The sequence below is a fragment of the Camelina sativa genome, chromosome 12, assembly GCF_030686135.1.
Source record: "Camelina sativa cultivar CO46 ecotype springtype chromosome 12, ASM3068613v1".
In the NCBI taxonomy this organism is placed as follows: domain Eukaryota; kingdom Viridiplantae; phylum Streptophyta; class Magnoliopsida; order Brassicales; family Brassicaceae; genus Camelina; species Camelina sativa.
In genome coordinates this window covers 38,075,699-38,090,834 of record NC_141891.1, presented here as the reverse complement: position 1 = coordinate 38,090,834, position 15,136 = coordinate 38,075,699, and the positions used below count along the sequence as shown (strand labels likewise).

The 15,136-nt window shown below is 41.7% G+C and overlaps 1 pseudogene across 1 annotated transcript; it reads left to right on the top strand.

Moving 5' to 3' along the window:
* The first annotated feature begins 1,247 nt into the window (after positions 1-1,247).
* LOC104733912 (disease resistance protein RML1A-like) lies at positions 1,248-14,082 on the top strand (annotated as a pseudogene). The gene is made up of 6 exons (XR_015573745.1): positions 1,248-1,298; positions 1,379-1,500; positions 1,626-2,293; positions 11,857-12,212; positions 12,285-12,525; positions 12,615-14,082. The product of XR_015573745.1 is annotated as a disease resistance protein RML1A-like (transcript).
* Positions 14,083-15,136: the final 1,054 nt, after the last annotated feature.

Below are 15,136 nucleotides of genomic sequence, written 5' to 3'. Positions count from 1 at the left end.
TGGAATGTGCTTAGGGGATGCTGCCTCATTAAAACCTTACCAGGAAAACCCATTGGGACAAAACCTTGGTGAAGGAAAAAGAGTACAGCACACATTGCTCCCCCTGTTCCAAACATCACTCCAAGTTCCTAAGTCTCCGCATCCCAATCTGGTGCGCGAGCTTCTTGAACGTTGTTGTCGGTAGCGATTTGTGGAAGAGATCGGCTGAATTTTCACTTCACTGAACTTGCACTATAAGAACTTCTCCGGCCTTTTGTAGATCATGTGTATGGAAGAACTTTGGTAATATGTGCTTCATCCGATCTCCCTTGATGTAACCTTCCTTGAGCTGTGCGATGCATGCTGTGTTATCTTCATAGATTACGGTTGCTTCTTTGCTGTCCTCCAATCCACTGTCTGTCCGAATATGCTGAGTCATGGACCGCAACCAAACACACTCACGGCTGGCTTCGTACATTGCTAGAATCTCTGCGTGATTTGATGATGTTGCTACAAGAGTTTGCTTCATAGAACGCCAAGAGATTGCTGTACCACCGTGTGTAATCACATAGCCTGTTTGTGATTTCCCATTGTGTGGATCGGATAGATAACCTGCATCAGCAAAACCAACTAAACCATCTTTGTTATAGTTAGTATAATATAGACCATAGTCTGTCGTACCCTGTAGGTATCGCAGAACATGTTTTATACCATTCCAGTGCCTTATGGTCGGACAATAACTATATCTTGCTAGGAGGTTCACGGCAAAACTTATGTCTGGTCTAGTGTCACTTTGTACCTTGCTTCATTTCAAACGTAGTAGTGCCACTTTTGTGTTGCAGTTTTAGTAAGAGGAATGTGTTTTGTGGTAAAAATGTTGGTAATTAGCTTTGCATTCTTTGCCACTGGTGTTATATATTTGGACAATGACCGTCTAGTTAATCATTCTTGGTCCATGTGAGATCAGCTACAACAGACCCACGTCTAAACAGATGCAAGTTTCATCTACGTTTGATCTTATTCAGTTTTTTTATAGAAGCTTTAAACTTTTCCAAGTAACTTTTATCTGCACCGCATTTGATATTTGAGTAGGTTAGAACATTGGTATCCTTTATTCTGAATCAGGAGATATTGAGATTTGTTCTACGACCTTCTCTGTGCCCTAGACTTTGCACTTGTATCCTAGCCAACACATGTTGCAGCACAGTACGGCCAGACTGCTTTTTTCTGTCACATTGTCTCAAAGTGTATTGCGGATCCTGATAATGATGGAAGAAGGATCCCTTGCACAAGGTTGCCATAAAGTGGAACTCATGCTTGTCTGCTTCTGTTACTTCATTTATGATGCCTTATATCTTTTCTTATACGGTTTTAAAATTGCATACTTTTGTGGAAACAGCGGGGAGATTTCGGAAATACTTTCAAGAAAATTTGTGAAGGGAAAACCGAAGAAGTGAAGCAGAGATGGAGCAATGCGTTGAGTGATGTAGCAACCATAGCTGGAGAACACTCTCTAAACTGGTTTGTTTTTTTTTCTCTTGGATCTATGAGTTAGAATGTTTTATGTTTCTTAATCCATGCTTTAGCGAAGGAGTTTCTATCATCTAAACAAGACCCAACAAGACGATTTTGTTTGCTTTAGTTAGGGCTAATGAAGCTGAGATGATCCAGAAGATTACTATAGATGTTTCAAACAAATTGAATGTTACACCTTCAAGGGATTTTGAATGGATGGTGGGACTTGAAGCTCACCTGACGGAACTCAACACTTTGTTATGCCTGGAAAGTGATGATGTGAAGATGATTGGCGTTTGGGGTCTTGGGGGCATTGGTAAGACTACCATTGCTAGAGCTTTATTTAACCAACTCTCTACAATTTTTCAGCTTAGTTGTTTTATGAGGAACCTTAAGGGTGTTGATGACTGGGATTCGAAGTTGTATTTGCAGAATAAACTTATGTCCAAAATTTGAACCAAAAGGATGTAATGATACATCATTTAGGCGCAATAAAAGAGTGGCTACATAACTAACGAGTGCTCATCATTCTTGACGATGTAGATGACCTAAAGCAGTTAGAGATTTAGGCTAAAGAAACTTCTTGGTTTGGTTCCGGAAGTCGGATACCTTAAAAGATACAAAGATTTTGAAGGCACATGGGATTAACGATATCTACCATGTGGATTTTCCATCCGAAGAAGAAGCTCTTGAGATGCTATGTCTATCTGCTTTCAAACAGAATTCTCCACAAGATGGTTTCGAAGAGATTGCAAGAAAAGTAATAAAGCTTTGCGGTAATCTTCCATTGGCCCTTAGTGTAATGACCCTCACCAAGAGTAGAAATCTCAAAATAAAAGATCGAGGAAACGAACCGGAAAAGACCTAAGAAAGAAGAGGAAGGAAAATAAAGAAGAATGACCCAAGGAAGTCCGAGGTAATATTTGTGAGTCGGAGGATGACCAAGCCAAGGCAAGAGTACCGGATGCACGGTCGAGACCCTAAAATTTGTCAAGAGTGTCGAGAAAAATTGGTCGAAGAAATTGTCGAGAAGGTCGAGAAAACTCGTCGAGGGAAGCTGTCGAGGAGACTCGAGAGAATTGTTGAGGACTCGAGGAAAGTTGCCAAGTACTCGAGAGAATTGTCGAGGACTCGAGGAAAGTGGCCGAGTACTCGAGAGAATTGTCGAGGACTCGAGGAAAGTTGCCGAGTACTCGAAAGAATTGTCGAGAGCCCGAGGAAAGTTGCCGAGTACTCGAGAAAATGGTCGAGAGCCCGAGGAAGTTGCTGAGTACTCGAGAAAATGGTCAAGAGCCCGAGGAAGTTGCCGAGTACCCGAGAAAGTAGTCGAAGTTGTCCGAGCCGTATCGCCGAGGCATACTGTCCGTATTGCCCGAAAGATTGCCGAGTGTTGCCGAACGGAGCGTCCGAACGATCGAGAAAATGGTCTGAATGGGACGAGAATTGCCAGAAGGAACATTGAAGTTGCCAGTCGAAGGATTGGGTATTTTGGGAAAATTATCACTTTCTCAAAAGTTCGACCAATAGGAATCAAGGAAAGTGGGAGGATTAATTTAATTAAGGAGGAGTTAGTGGAAGAATTAAAAATTCAAGAAGATTAAGAGAGATAGTGGAGGATTAACTTAATCAAGGAGATTAAGGAGGATAGCGGAATCCTATTGGCCAAAGTTAAACACAATTAAGTGTTAATTGACATGCACTAATGGAAGGGTTTACATGCACTAATACAAGAGAAATTAGTGGCTTAATGGCGAGCAGCCATTGGGGGTGAGATGCACGCTCAACATGCAAGGAGGGAGAGAGCCATTTGTCAAGAAGCACTAAGGGAAAGAAGGAACTCTTGGAGCCTATAAATAGAGGATACTCAACCTCATTTTTGTGTTTAGCTCAAAAACACTCAAAACACTTAAGCTTTTTGAGAGAAAGAAAGAGGCGGAAAAGAGGTAGTTGTCGAGGAAGATCGAGAGAAGGATCAAGAACGATCGAGAGGGAGATCAAGAGGAGAAATCATCAACGTTGCGTCTAGAAAAGACCAAGAAAGGTCGACGGCTGTGTCGAAGAGTGATTGAGGAGATAAGCGGTTGCGGTTGAAGAGGCGGGAAGCTGATCAACGTGAAGACTGTCTGATCAAGTGGTGCAGTGAGATCCCGTAGCCATCAACGCGTGAAGGAGGGTAGTTCTGTGGTAATGCATGTAGGATATACGCATGAAAAATTGTGGTTTAAATTGGTTGCATGCGTAGTTTGGTAGGATTCATGCTAGTGAAATGTTTAAATGCACATCTAACATGAATCACCATGCGAATGAATTTGGATGCATTTTAAGTAAGAAGAACACTTAAAATGTGGTTGAAAAAAAGGATTGCATGCATGATTAAATTGATAAAGTTCATTTGAAATGTTATTGAATAAATTCGTGTGAGGTTAGCTTAAATGCTTAAACGAATTTTAAAGGATTAAAAGGGGTTAACTCAAATGAACTTGCATGCTTAATCGAACTTGAGAATTTAAGAGATTAAATGGCGTTGCATGCATAATTTGGACTGAAGGATTTAAATGGTTAAATCAAACGGTTGCATGGATATTAAGACTTGTTGCATTCTTTTGCTTAAGTCTCTTAATTCGGTTGCATGCATGTAAAATAATCTTAAGTTGCTTGAAACATATTTCTTGCTTCTTGTTGATTAATCAGTGCGGTATTCTTGCTTGATTTCTTGCTATGGTGCTTGATTCATCAAGGCTTGAATTATGGTTGTGTGTTTATTTTAGCTTAGTCTCTTGAATTTCGTTTCTCGAGTCTTAGCTAGAATAGTGAGTCGACCTCTCTGTTCCAAAAGCGGTTGTCACGCGTGAGTTCCCGACGACCACTCACGCGGGGACACTGTCACGGCTAGCTAGCTACTAGCGTGACCGCTACATGACGATGTAGCTTATTTGTGGGTGCATGTTGGTGACCTTTGTGGTCTCAACATGGGAGGTGTTGGAACGGAACAGATTGTCGAAGGGCCCTAGGTGTAAAGAGTCTAGAGTATTCAAGCGTCCCTTGTTTATGTCTAGTCGTCTTTGCGTGTTGCGTGTTGTCAAAGAGTCTATGGTATTTCAAGTTTCCTTGTCATACACTAGACGTCATAGTAAGTGGTGTGTGGGAGGTAAGAGTCTAAGGTTCAAGTAATCCCTTGTTTCCTTAGGTTGTCTTTCTCGAAAGGTAGCAAGTTTGGGTCGTACGAATTAAGTCGTAGTGATCTAACCTCTCTTGCAAGTTTATTGTTTGAAATTGCTTCCGCTAAGCTTTTGTTGCGTTGCTTTGATAGCTTGTCAAGTTTGTTTACTTGCTTGTTTTCTTGTGGACGGGGTAGTCGGGTCGAGGGAAAGTAGAATCCTGTTTAGGATAATGGGGTACCCAGGCTCACTAAGTAATCTTAGATTACTCATGTTTTATTTGTGGTGGTCTTGCAGGGAAGCCTAAGTGAGTCTAGAGCCGGAGCAAACGTTAGGGTACCGGATAGGGTTTTCTTGTGTTTCTTGTAAAACCCTATATTTTTCTCAAACAAATAAGCGTAAAGTTTTCCGACTATCTTTATATATTGCTTTAATAACTTATTTACGATGTAATATTTTGTTAAAGTAATATATTCGGTTTTCAGGAAAACATGGCAAGTTGCAAACGATACTCGGCCTTGTCCGGGCTAACACAACGCACCAGGCTGCGAGGGTTGCAAAGCCTAAGTAACCTCGGCTGCGGGTGGGATTGTGCTAGGGAGGACCGGTCGGGACCGGATCACCTCGGCACAATTCTGCAAGTGGCATCCCGTGGCTGTCCGACGGCCTCTGTGGTCATAGGACGGTTCGGGGGCGTTACAACGGTGGTATCAGAGCGGTGTTTTCGAACCCGCGAGCACTTGTGCATTTCAAAGTTTTATCGAGTAATGTGTTGCAAGAACATGAAATTTTATCCGGCCGTTTACTTGTCTAGTCTAAGTGGAACCTTAGAATGAATTAAGCATCTAACCTTGTTTCTTGTGGGTTTTAGATGTATTCAGGTGATTCAGGTTGCGGGGATGGTTCAGGGGATGAGGGGCCGAGACATGAGGATTGTGGGCATCATAATGGGTATTTGTCGACAGAATCAGAAAACAGTCAAGGGCCGAGTGATTCGAATGACTGGGATGAGGACGGGGTGTTTGACGCCGATGACACCAACTGGTCTATCGAGACCGATCCGTCCGAGTGTTTAGTGGAGACGGAGGAAGTGGAGACTGATCGAGATGACCAGACTATTGTGTTGGAGATTGGAGAACCAAGTCGTCTACAGGTTCGAATGGACGCACAAGGAAAGTTTGAAACTCTACCTGTTGGAGACCATGGAGAGGCGGAGGTGGAGTTAGCCGATAGGCTACAGAAATTGCTATTAAACCTAGTGGAGGATCAGTCCGACGATGTTAGTCCCGAGGATTACTTGAGGGAATACCCGGAGGCCGTTGAAAAGATTATAAATTTCTTGACCGACGTGTATGTGCCGGAGGAAGGAGGCAATGCTAGTGGTGCGGGAGTGGTGCCCGAGACCGGAGGCACTAGCGGTGCAGAGCAACCCGCAGAGGAGAGACCCGAGACGGTTGCGAGGATTTTATTAACGCTCGACGAGATGCGCTCGCCGGAGCCAGTAAATGAGGGTAACGGAGAAGTTATTGTACCGGAAGTCGAGGAAGAAGAGAATCCGATCGATGGAGACTCTAAGATTGGGGAAACAACGACCAGGGAAGTAGAGGTGATCGACCTTGTGTCAAGTGACGATGAAGGATTTCGACTTTTATAGTGGAACCAAGGAATGACCGAGACCTGACGCCGAGAGACTGAGACCGAGAAGCTGATACGAGTGTGGAACCGAGGGATGATGCGAGAACAAGAGCTAGTTCGAGCCAAGTTGCACGAAACCGAGGGGAGCCAGATCTCCTAATGCCAGACCAAGTTGTACCAGATCAAGCGGAACCGAATCAAATTGTGCTAAGGCGCAATAGTCCCATTCGAGCTGTACCATTGCGGATGGTATTACCAGAACAAGAAGAGGAACCGATGGACCGAGATTTGGAGATGCTTGCTAAGACGTATGAGTTAAGAAGGCAGAACCGAGAGCAAATAAGGTTCGAGATTGGAGAAAGTAGTTCGAGTTTGAAGAGATCGAGAGAGTACTACCAAGAGTTACAGGCGAAAGGGGAGTTTGAAGTGTGTTCCGTGACTTTTCAACAGAGAGGCCAGCTGAGAGTGAGAGGAACTGCCCGGAAGAGGGTAGTCTACCCGAACCAGGTTCACATGAGAAACACGCTCTATTGCGAGCTGTGTGAAGGCATCGGGCATTGGACGAGAAACTGTTGGAGGCCGGCGTTGAGACGCATATGTGACCCGACGAACGAAGATTGTGAATGGTGCGGAGTGCGAGGGCACTTTGCCTATCGCTTCCCAAACCCAGACCGCATGAGATACTGGAGGCGGTGTGAGGCGTGTGGAGAACCAGGGCATCCGAACAATCATTGCTGGAGGACAAGACCTCAGCATTTTCCGGACCCTGAGTGGGTTGTGTGTACCGTGTGTGGTGGAAGAGGACACTATGTCCATAGTTGTCCATATCGAATGGTGCGAGAAAGGATGAGCCCAATCAGTCGAATGGAGGAAACGGGAGAGAACCCGTTAGGCCGAATCGACAGAGTTGAAGTAAGCCCGACAAACCAAGCTGGAACCTCGATGTCTGCTGCCTCTACCTCAACCGAGTCTCCCGCCAAACCGCCACCTGATGAGCCAGCTAGGGAGTGGGTGTGCACGTGCGAAATGTGTACTAGGCTCAAGAACCAGTAGGACTTTGGGAGTAAGGGAAGTTCTTTTGGGAATATGTGTAAAGGTTGGATAATTTCTTTTTGGTTGCTTCTAGACCTAACCTTGTTGTGTTGTCTAGGATCCGAACCCTTGGTATTTTCGGCTAGGTTGGTGTAGAACTTGTGTAGCTTTTTCAATCGGTTTGTAAAAGTACCTTATGTTCTCTAGCCGTGTTTGTGGTGTTTGTTGCTATATAACTCCTTGCTAATCTTTGCTTGTTTTATTACTTGCCTTGATTGTTGCTTGAGTTTTATAGGTTGCATAGTTAATTATATTGCATAATTACCTTGCAATATTTCAACACGGTCGATGAGGATTCACATAAGTCACCACAAAGCGCAATCAGACAGAAGAAAAGAAGCTCAAGAAAGCTCAAGAAAATTCGACCAAGATAAGATAGTCAGTTTGGGATAATGACTTAAAAAGATGGAGAAGAGAAAAGAAGAGGAATGATGAGGAAGGTTGAGGCGAACGCAAAGAAATCAAAGAGAGAAAGAGTAGTGCAAACCAATTGACAATGGCAAACTAAAGAGGTCAAAATAAATATGACCAAGAAAGTGAGAGAAAATAGTGCATGGTCCAAGGAGTAGGACAAAGAGGATGCAAGAAGATAATATGTGAAAGAAGAGAGTGGTCTATGAATGGACAAAGAAGGTGCAAGAAAATAATAGGCGGCAAAAGAAGCAGCATTTCTATGCTAAGAGGCGAGATATGGGCAAGAGTATTAAATCAAAATTATGGGAGTTGAAGAAGAAGTTTGTAGTGGAGTTCAAAGTAATCTGGGGAAGAGGTTATATGGAGCTAAAGGCATCGGAGAAGTTAAAATCCAAAGGAGCGCGAAGCTAAAGGTATTGGAGAAGTTAAAATCCTAAGGAGTGTGGAGTAAAAGAATTGGAGAGGATAGAAAGAAGATCGTTGTTAAAGAAGCTGGAGGAGCCAGAGGAGCAAAGCACAGCGATTAATGAGTTAAGGAGAGTATGAGGTTGTACAATGAAGTTATCAAGACATTGGAGAGGATCGAGCTATAATTGGAGGAAAAAAAAAGAGTCAGGAACAAGCTGAAGAAAGAGAAGCATTGAATTAAAAAGTTAAAGTAGTGAGCAAGCGGTGGTGCAACGAGGCAAAAACCTTAGTGTTTGAAGAACATAAGGATTAAGAGGAGCCAAGTGTATGCTGGAGATGAAGAAGCTTTCCAAGAAGCATCAGCAATCGATGTTCGAGTGTTTAAGAGAAACGGTGGTATAAATGGGGAAGTGAGATGACGGGAGGAAGCAGCCAAGGGAAGGAAGAATTCGTTAAAGATGTTGACGTGATAGTAATCACAAGGCAATGAAACCTTTTTCAAGGAGTGTCGACGTCACCCAAAGAGAAAGGAAGGCGTGAGAATTCGGGGACAAATTCTTATAAGGGGAAGAGAATGTAATGACCCTCACCAAGAGTAGAAATCTCAAAATAAAAGATCGAGGAAACGAACCGGAAAAGACCTAAGAAAGAAGAGGAAGGAAAATAAAGAAGAATGACCCAAGGAAGTCCGAGGAAATATTTGTGAGTCGGAGGATGACCAAGCCAAGGCAGGAGTACCGGATGCACGGTCGAGACCCTAAAATTCGTCAAGAGTGTCGAGAAAAATTGGTCGAAGAAATTGTCGAGAAGGTCGAGAAAACTCGTCGAGGGAAGCTGTTGAGGAGACTCGAGAGAATTGTCGAGGACTCGAGGAAAGTTGCCAAGTACTCGAGAGAATTGTCGAGGACTCGAGGAAAGTGGCCGAGTACTCGAGAGAATTGTCGAGGACTCGAGGAAAGTTGCCGAGTACTCGAAAGAATTGTCGAGAGCCCGAGGAAAGTTGCCGAGTACTCGAGAAAATGGTCGAGAGCCCGAGGAAGTTGCCGAGTACTCGAGAAAATGGTCGAGAGCCCGAGGAAGTTGCCGAGTACCCGAGAAAGTAGTCGAAGTTGTCCGAGCCGTATCGCCGAGGCGTACTGTCCGTATTGCCCGAAAGATTGCCGAGTGTTGCCGAACGGAGCGTCCGAACGATCGAGAAAATGGTCTGAATGGGACGAGAATTGCCAGAAGGAACATTGAAGTTGCCAGTCGAAGGATTGAGTATTTTGGGAAAATTATCACTCTCTCAAAAGTTCGACCAATAGGAATCAAGGAAAGTGGGAGGATTAATTTAATTAAGGAGGAGTTAGTGGAAGAATTAAAAATTCAAGAAGATTAAGAGAGATAGTGGAGGATTAACTTAATCAAGGAGATTAAGGAGGATAGCGGAATCCTATTGGCCAAAGTTAAACACAATTAAGTGTTAATTGACATGCACTAATGGAAGGGTTTACATGCACTAATACAAGAGAAATTAGTGGCTTAATGGCGAGCAGCCATTGGGGGTGAGATGCACGCTCAACATGCAAGGAGGGAGAGAGCCATTTGTCAAGAAGCACTAAGGGAAAGAAGGAACTCTTGGAGCCTATAAATAGAGGATACTCAACCTCATTTTTGTGTTTAGCTCAAAAACACTCAAAACACTTAAGCTTTTTGAGAGAAAGAAAGAGGCGGAAAAGAGGGAGTTGTCGAGGAAGATCGAGAGAAGGATCAAGAACGATCGAGAGGGAGATCAAGAGGAGAAATCATCGACGTTGCGTCTAGAAAAGACCAAGGAAGGTCGACGGCTGTGTCGAAGAGAGATTGAGGAGATAAGCGGTTGCGGTCGAAGAGGCGGGAAGCTGATCGACGTGAAGACTGTCTGATCAAGTGGTGCAGTGAGATCCCGTAGCCATCGGCGCGTGAAGGAGGTGAGTTCTGTGGTAATGCATGTAGGATATACGCATGAAAAATTGTGGTTTAAATTGGTTGCATGCGTAGTTTTGGTAGGATTCATGCTAGTGAAATGTTTAAATGCACATCTAACATGAATCACCATGCGAATGAATTTGGATGCATTTTAAGTAAGAAGAACACTTAAAATGTGGTTGAAAAAAAGGATTGCATGCATGATTGATAAAGTTCATTTGAAATGTTATTGAATAAATTCGTGTGAGGTTAGCTTAAATGCTTAAACGAATTTTAAAGGATTAAAAGGGGTTAACTCAAATGAACATGCATGCTTAATCGAACTTGAGAATTTAACAGATTAAATGGCGTTGCATGCATAATTTGGACTGAAGGATTTAAATGGTTAAATCAAACGGTTGCATGGATATTAAGACTTGTTGCATTCTTTTGCTTAAGTCTCTTAATTCCGTTGCATGCATGTAAAATAATCTTAAGTTGCTTGAAACATATTTCTTGCTTCTTGTTGATTAATCAGTGCGGTATTCTTGCTTGATTTCTTGCTATGGTGCTTGATTCATCAAGGCTTGAATTATAGTTGTGTGTTTATTTTAGCTTAGTCTCTTGAATTTTGTTTCTCGAGTCTTAGCTAGAATAGTGAGTCGACCTCTCTGTTCCAAAAGCGGTTGTCACGCGTGAGTTCCCGACGACCACTCACGCGGGGACACTGTCACGGCTATCTAGCTACTACCGTGACCGCTACATGACGATGTAGCTTATTTGTAGGTGCATGTTGGTGACCTTTGTGGTCTCAGCATGGGAGGTGTTGGAACGGAACAGATTGTCGAAGGGCCCTAGGTGTAAAGAGTCTAGAGTATTCAAGCGTCCCTTGTTTATGTCTAGTCGTCTTTGCATGTTGCGTGTTGTCGAAGAGTCTATGGTATTTCAAGTTTCCTTGTCATACGCTAGACGTCATAGTAAGTGGTGTGTGGGAGGTAAGAGTCTAAGGTTCAAGTAATCCCTTGTTTCCTTAGGTTATCTTTCTCGAAAGGTAGCAAGTTTGGGTCGTACGAATTAAGTCGTAGTGATCTAACCTCTCTTGCAAGTTTATTGTTTGAAATTGCTTCCGCTAAGCTTTTGTTGCGTTGCTTTGATAGCTTGTCAAGTTTGTTTACTTGCTTGTTTTCTTGTGGACGGGGTAGTCGGGTCGAGGGAAAGTAGAATCCTGTTTAGGATAATGGGGTACCCAGGCTCACTGAGTAATCTTAGATTACTCATGTTTTATTTGTGGTGGTCTTGCAGGGAAGCCTAATTGAGTCTAGAGCCGGAGCAAACGTTAGGGTACCGGATAGGATTTTCTTGTGTTTCTTGTAAAACCCTATATTTTCTCAAACAAATAAGCGTAAAGTTTTCCGACTATCTTTATATATTGCTTTAATAACTTATTTACGATGTAATATTTTGTTAAAGTAATATATTCGGTTTTCAGGAAAACATGGCAAGTTGCAAACGATACTCGGCCTTGTCCGGGCTAACACAACGCACCAGGCTGTGAGGGTTGCAAAGCCTAGGTAACCTCGGCTGCAGGTGGGATTGTGCTAGGGAGGACCGGTCGGGAAGTCTGCAGCTTCCGTCCCTCGACCGGATCACCTCGGCGCAATTCCGCAAGTGGCGTCCCGTGGCTGTCCGACGGGTGGTCATAGGACGGTTCGGGGGCGTTACACTTAGGGTTGTGGGTTCTTCTTTATATAGGGAGAGCGAGGATGAGTGGAGGCTTCAATTATATGGGATAGAAACTTGAGGATGTCTTGAGAGTGGGGTATGACAAATTGTTAGAGAAACATCAATCTCTGTTTCTTCATATTGCATGCTTTTACAACCATAAAAGTGTTGATTATGTGACAGCCATGCTCGCTGACAGTACTTTGGATGTCAAAAATGGGTTCAATTCCTTAGCCGATAACGATGCACTGTCTACTACAACAATTGGGTAGACAATTTGTTGTTCAACAGTCTGACGAGCCAGGGAAACGTCAGTTTTTAGTTAAAGCCAAAGAGATTTGCGATGTTCTGGCAAATGAAACTGTAAGATCTTACCTATATGTATTGCCTATTTTGTAATTGTGATAACAAATCTTGTTTTGCAATATTTGGTAGGGTATTGGATCCGTCATAGGTATATCATTTGATATGTCCAAGATTGGGCGTTCTCGATGAGTAACCGCGCCTTTAAAAGATTGCGTAATCTCAAATACTTAAGATTCAAGTATGGACATGTTAGCTTGCTAGAGGACATGGAATATCTACCTCGTCTAAGGTTACTACATTTCAGCCAGAATGTCTTGTCGAACTCCAAATGCGATCTAGCAAGTTGGAGAAGCTATGGGGAGGAATCCAGGTTGGTATTTGATATTTTTTTGGATATGTTACTAATGATTGATTTAACCTAAGTATGATGTTCCTCATCGTTTTTTGTTTGGCATGCAGCCCCTTACAAATCTGAAGAAAATAGATTTGAGTGATTCCTTGAATTTGATAGAAATCTCAAATCTTTCGAAAGCCACTAATCTCGAGTCGTTGACACTTACATGTTGTGAGAGTTTGGTAGTGCTTCCCTCGTCTATTAGTTATCTACACAGACTGAAGAAGTTGTATGCATCAAGGTGCTCTAAGCTACAAGTTATTCCCACCAACATCAACTTAGCATCTCTTGAGGTGGTCGACATGAATAATTGCTAACGACTAAGAAGTTTTCCATATATTTCTAGAAACATCGAGCATCTCTCTGTAGCAGGCACAAAGATTAAAGAATTTCCTGCGTCCATTGTTGGACACTGGTCTCATCTTGATATTCTTCAGATAGGCAGCAGAAGCCTCAAGAGATTAACACATGTCCCACAGAGTGTAACACGTCTAGTCCTAACCAACAATGATATAAAGATGAATCCAGATTACGTCATTGGTCTCCCGCGTCTACTATATCTATCCATTGAAAACTGCAGAAACCTCGTGTCAATTCGTGGTCATTTTCGTTCGTTGGTCGCTCTGTATGCAGACCACTGTATATCACTTAAGAGTGTATGCTGCTCTTTCCTCGGACCAATCTCGGATTTGAATTTCTACAACTGTCTGAAACTCGATAAAGAATCAAAAAGAGGAATCATTCAACAATTGGTTTACAGGTATATATTCTTGCCAGGTAAAGAAATCCCTGGAGAGTTCACTCACCAAACTACAGGGAAGTCCATAACCATCTCTCTGGCTCCAGGTTGTGAGAAGGTTTTTTCCGCGTTCTCAAGATTTAAGGCTTGCCTTTTGCTTTCACCAATCAAGAATTTCATATATAATGACAGGATAAAATGTCTTGTAAGAAGCAAAGAAGGTGTCGAAATAAACAAAACTAGTGTGTGCCGATATTCATTTATGCCACTTGGATCTTTATCAGAACATCTGTTTATGTTTTGTGGCGACTTATTTCCTAAAGGAAGCAGATGCCTTATGGACGAGATTTTGTTTGATTTCAGCTCCAGTGATGTCGAGATTATGGAATGTGGTGTAAAGATCTTGGCAGAAGAAGGACATGGTAGTAGTAGAATCGAAGTAGGCTACTCTGAAACTGGAGGCGACCACATAGATGGAGACGCAGAAGCTTTTAAGGTCTGTCAAGTTGTAAACATCCAAAACAGCAAACATACGGGTCACTGGAGTTGGCTTAGGAAGCTTCGTCTAGGGAAGAAGAAGATTTAAATGAATAAAGTGACAGAGCGTAGCGTAGTTCAAGACCACTCTCAGGATCCAGTTATTATGAAACTTGAGAATCTTCATGAGGGGACTATGAGCCTGCTGAAGCTGTTCAACTCTCTAAGGATGAAAACATCACATGTTAATGTTCGATTTGCTTGGGAAGAAGACACTATCAATTGGTAATAAGTTTGTTAACTCATTCCTCAATGTTCTTGATTCTTTGACATTCTCATCATATATAGTACATACATGTAACAAAATGGATTCCTTTCTGACTGTTGTTAATGTTGAAGAAAGAACTAACGTGTGGAGAAGAACTTGGTTTTAACTTACGTGTGGAAATAGAAATCGATTTCTTTTGTCACAACACAACTACTTTTATGTATTTTACTCTTTTGGTTTTTCCAATGTACATAAAAGTCATGTATACGCAAGTAAGATTAATTTTAAAATCGCCGCCCAAATTACACAAGGAAACACAACGTTCATTTGGACAAAGATTGTTTACTTCCTAATAAGATCGAAAGACAATTAGTGTAGTCAAGTATTTTTTTTTTTTTTAAGTCAAGTATATTTTCTTTGGACGAAAATTGAAAGCTAATATTTTTTTTAATTCTTTTTTCTTGGGGATTTTTTCTCTTTCATTTAGGTAAAATAAAAGTGCATATCCAATAAAGAAAATCACTTGCTTAAGTTGAATATAGTGAAACATATCATTAAATGCTATCAATTTTACTTCTTAAATAATGTATAATAAGTTACTGATTAGATTCATAGTCAAAACAGTTTTGTTAATTATAAATTAATAAATTTCTTTACTAAATTACCAAAAAATAGTCAAAAAAAAAAGAATCAGTCAAACTTGTAACATACTATGATAGTTGATTACATTTCACCACTATGGTAGATAATTAAAAATAGAAAATGTTATATATACATACCAGAGCTTTAGTCGTTTTCTAATCGATTGGCGGCGCCGCATTCTATTATAGATCTAACAAAATCTTTTCTTTCAAGTTTTAAAGATTGACACACGTCATACCTATCAAGTTTAAAGGTTGACACCAGTCATACCTTTCAAATTTCAAGGTAATATACATACATCGTATCCTCTAGTTAAATTTCTAACTGATTATTTAACCTTTAATTTTGTTTTCAGCAATCATATTTTGTTAGAGCATATGCAGTGGTGAGAGACTCAATGGATCTCTCACTAATATAATATTATTATCTTTTATGTATTTAAGATTTAAATTATTATTAAT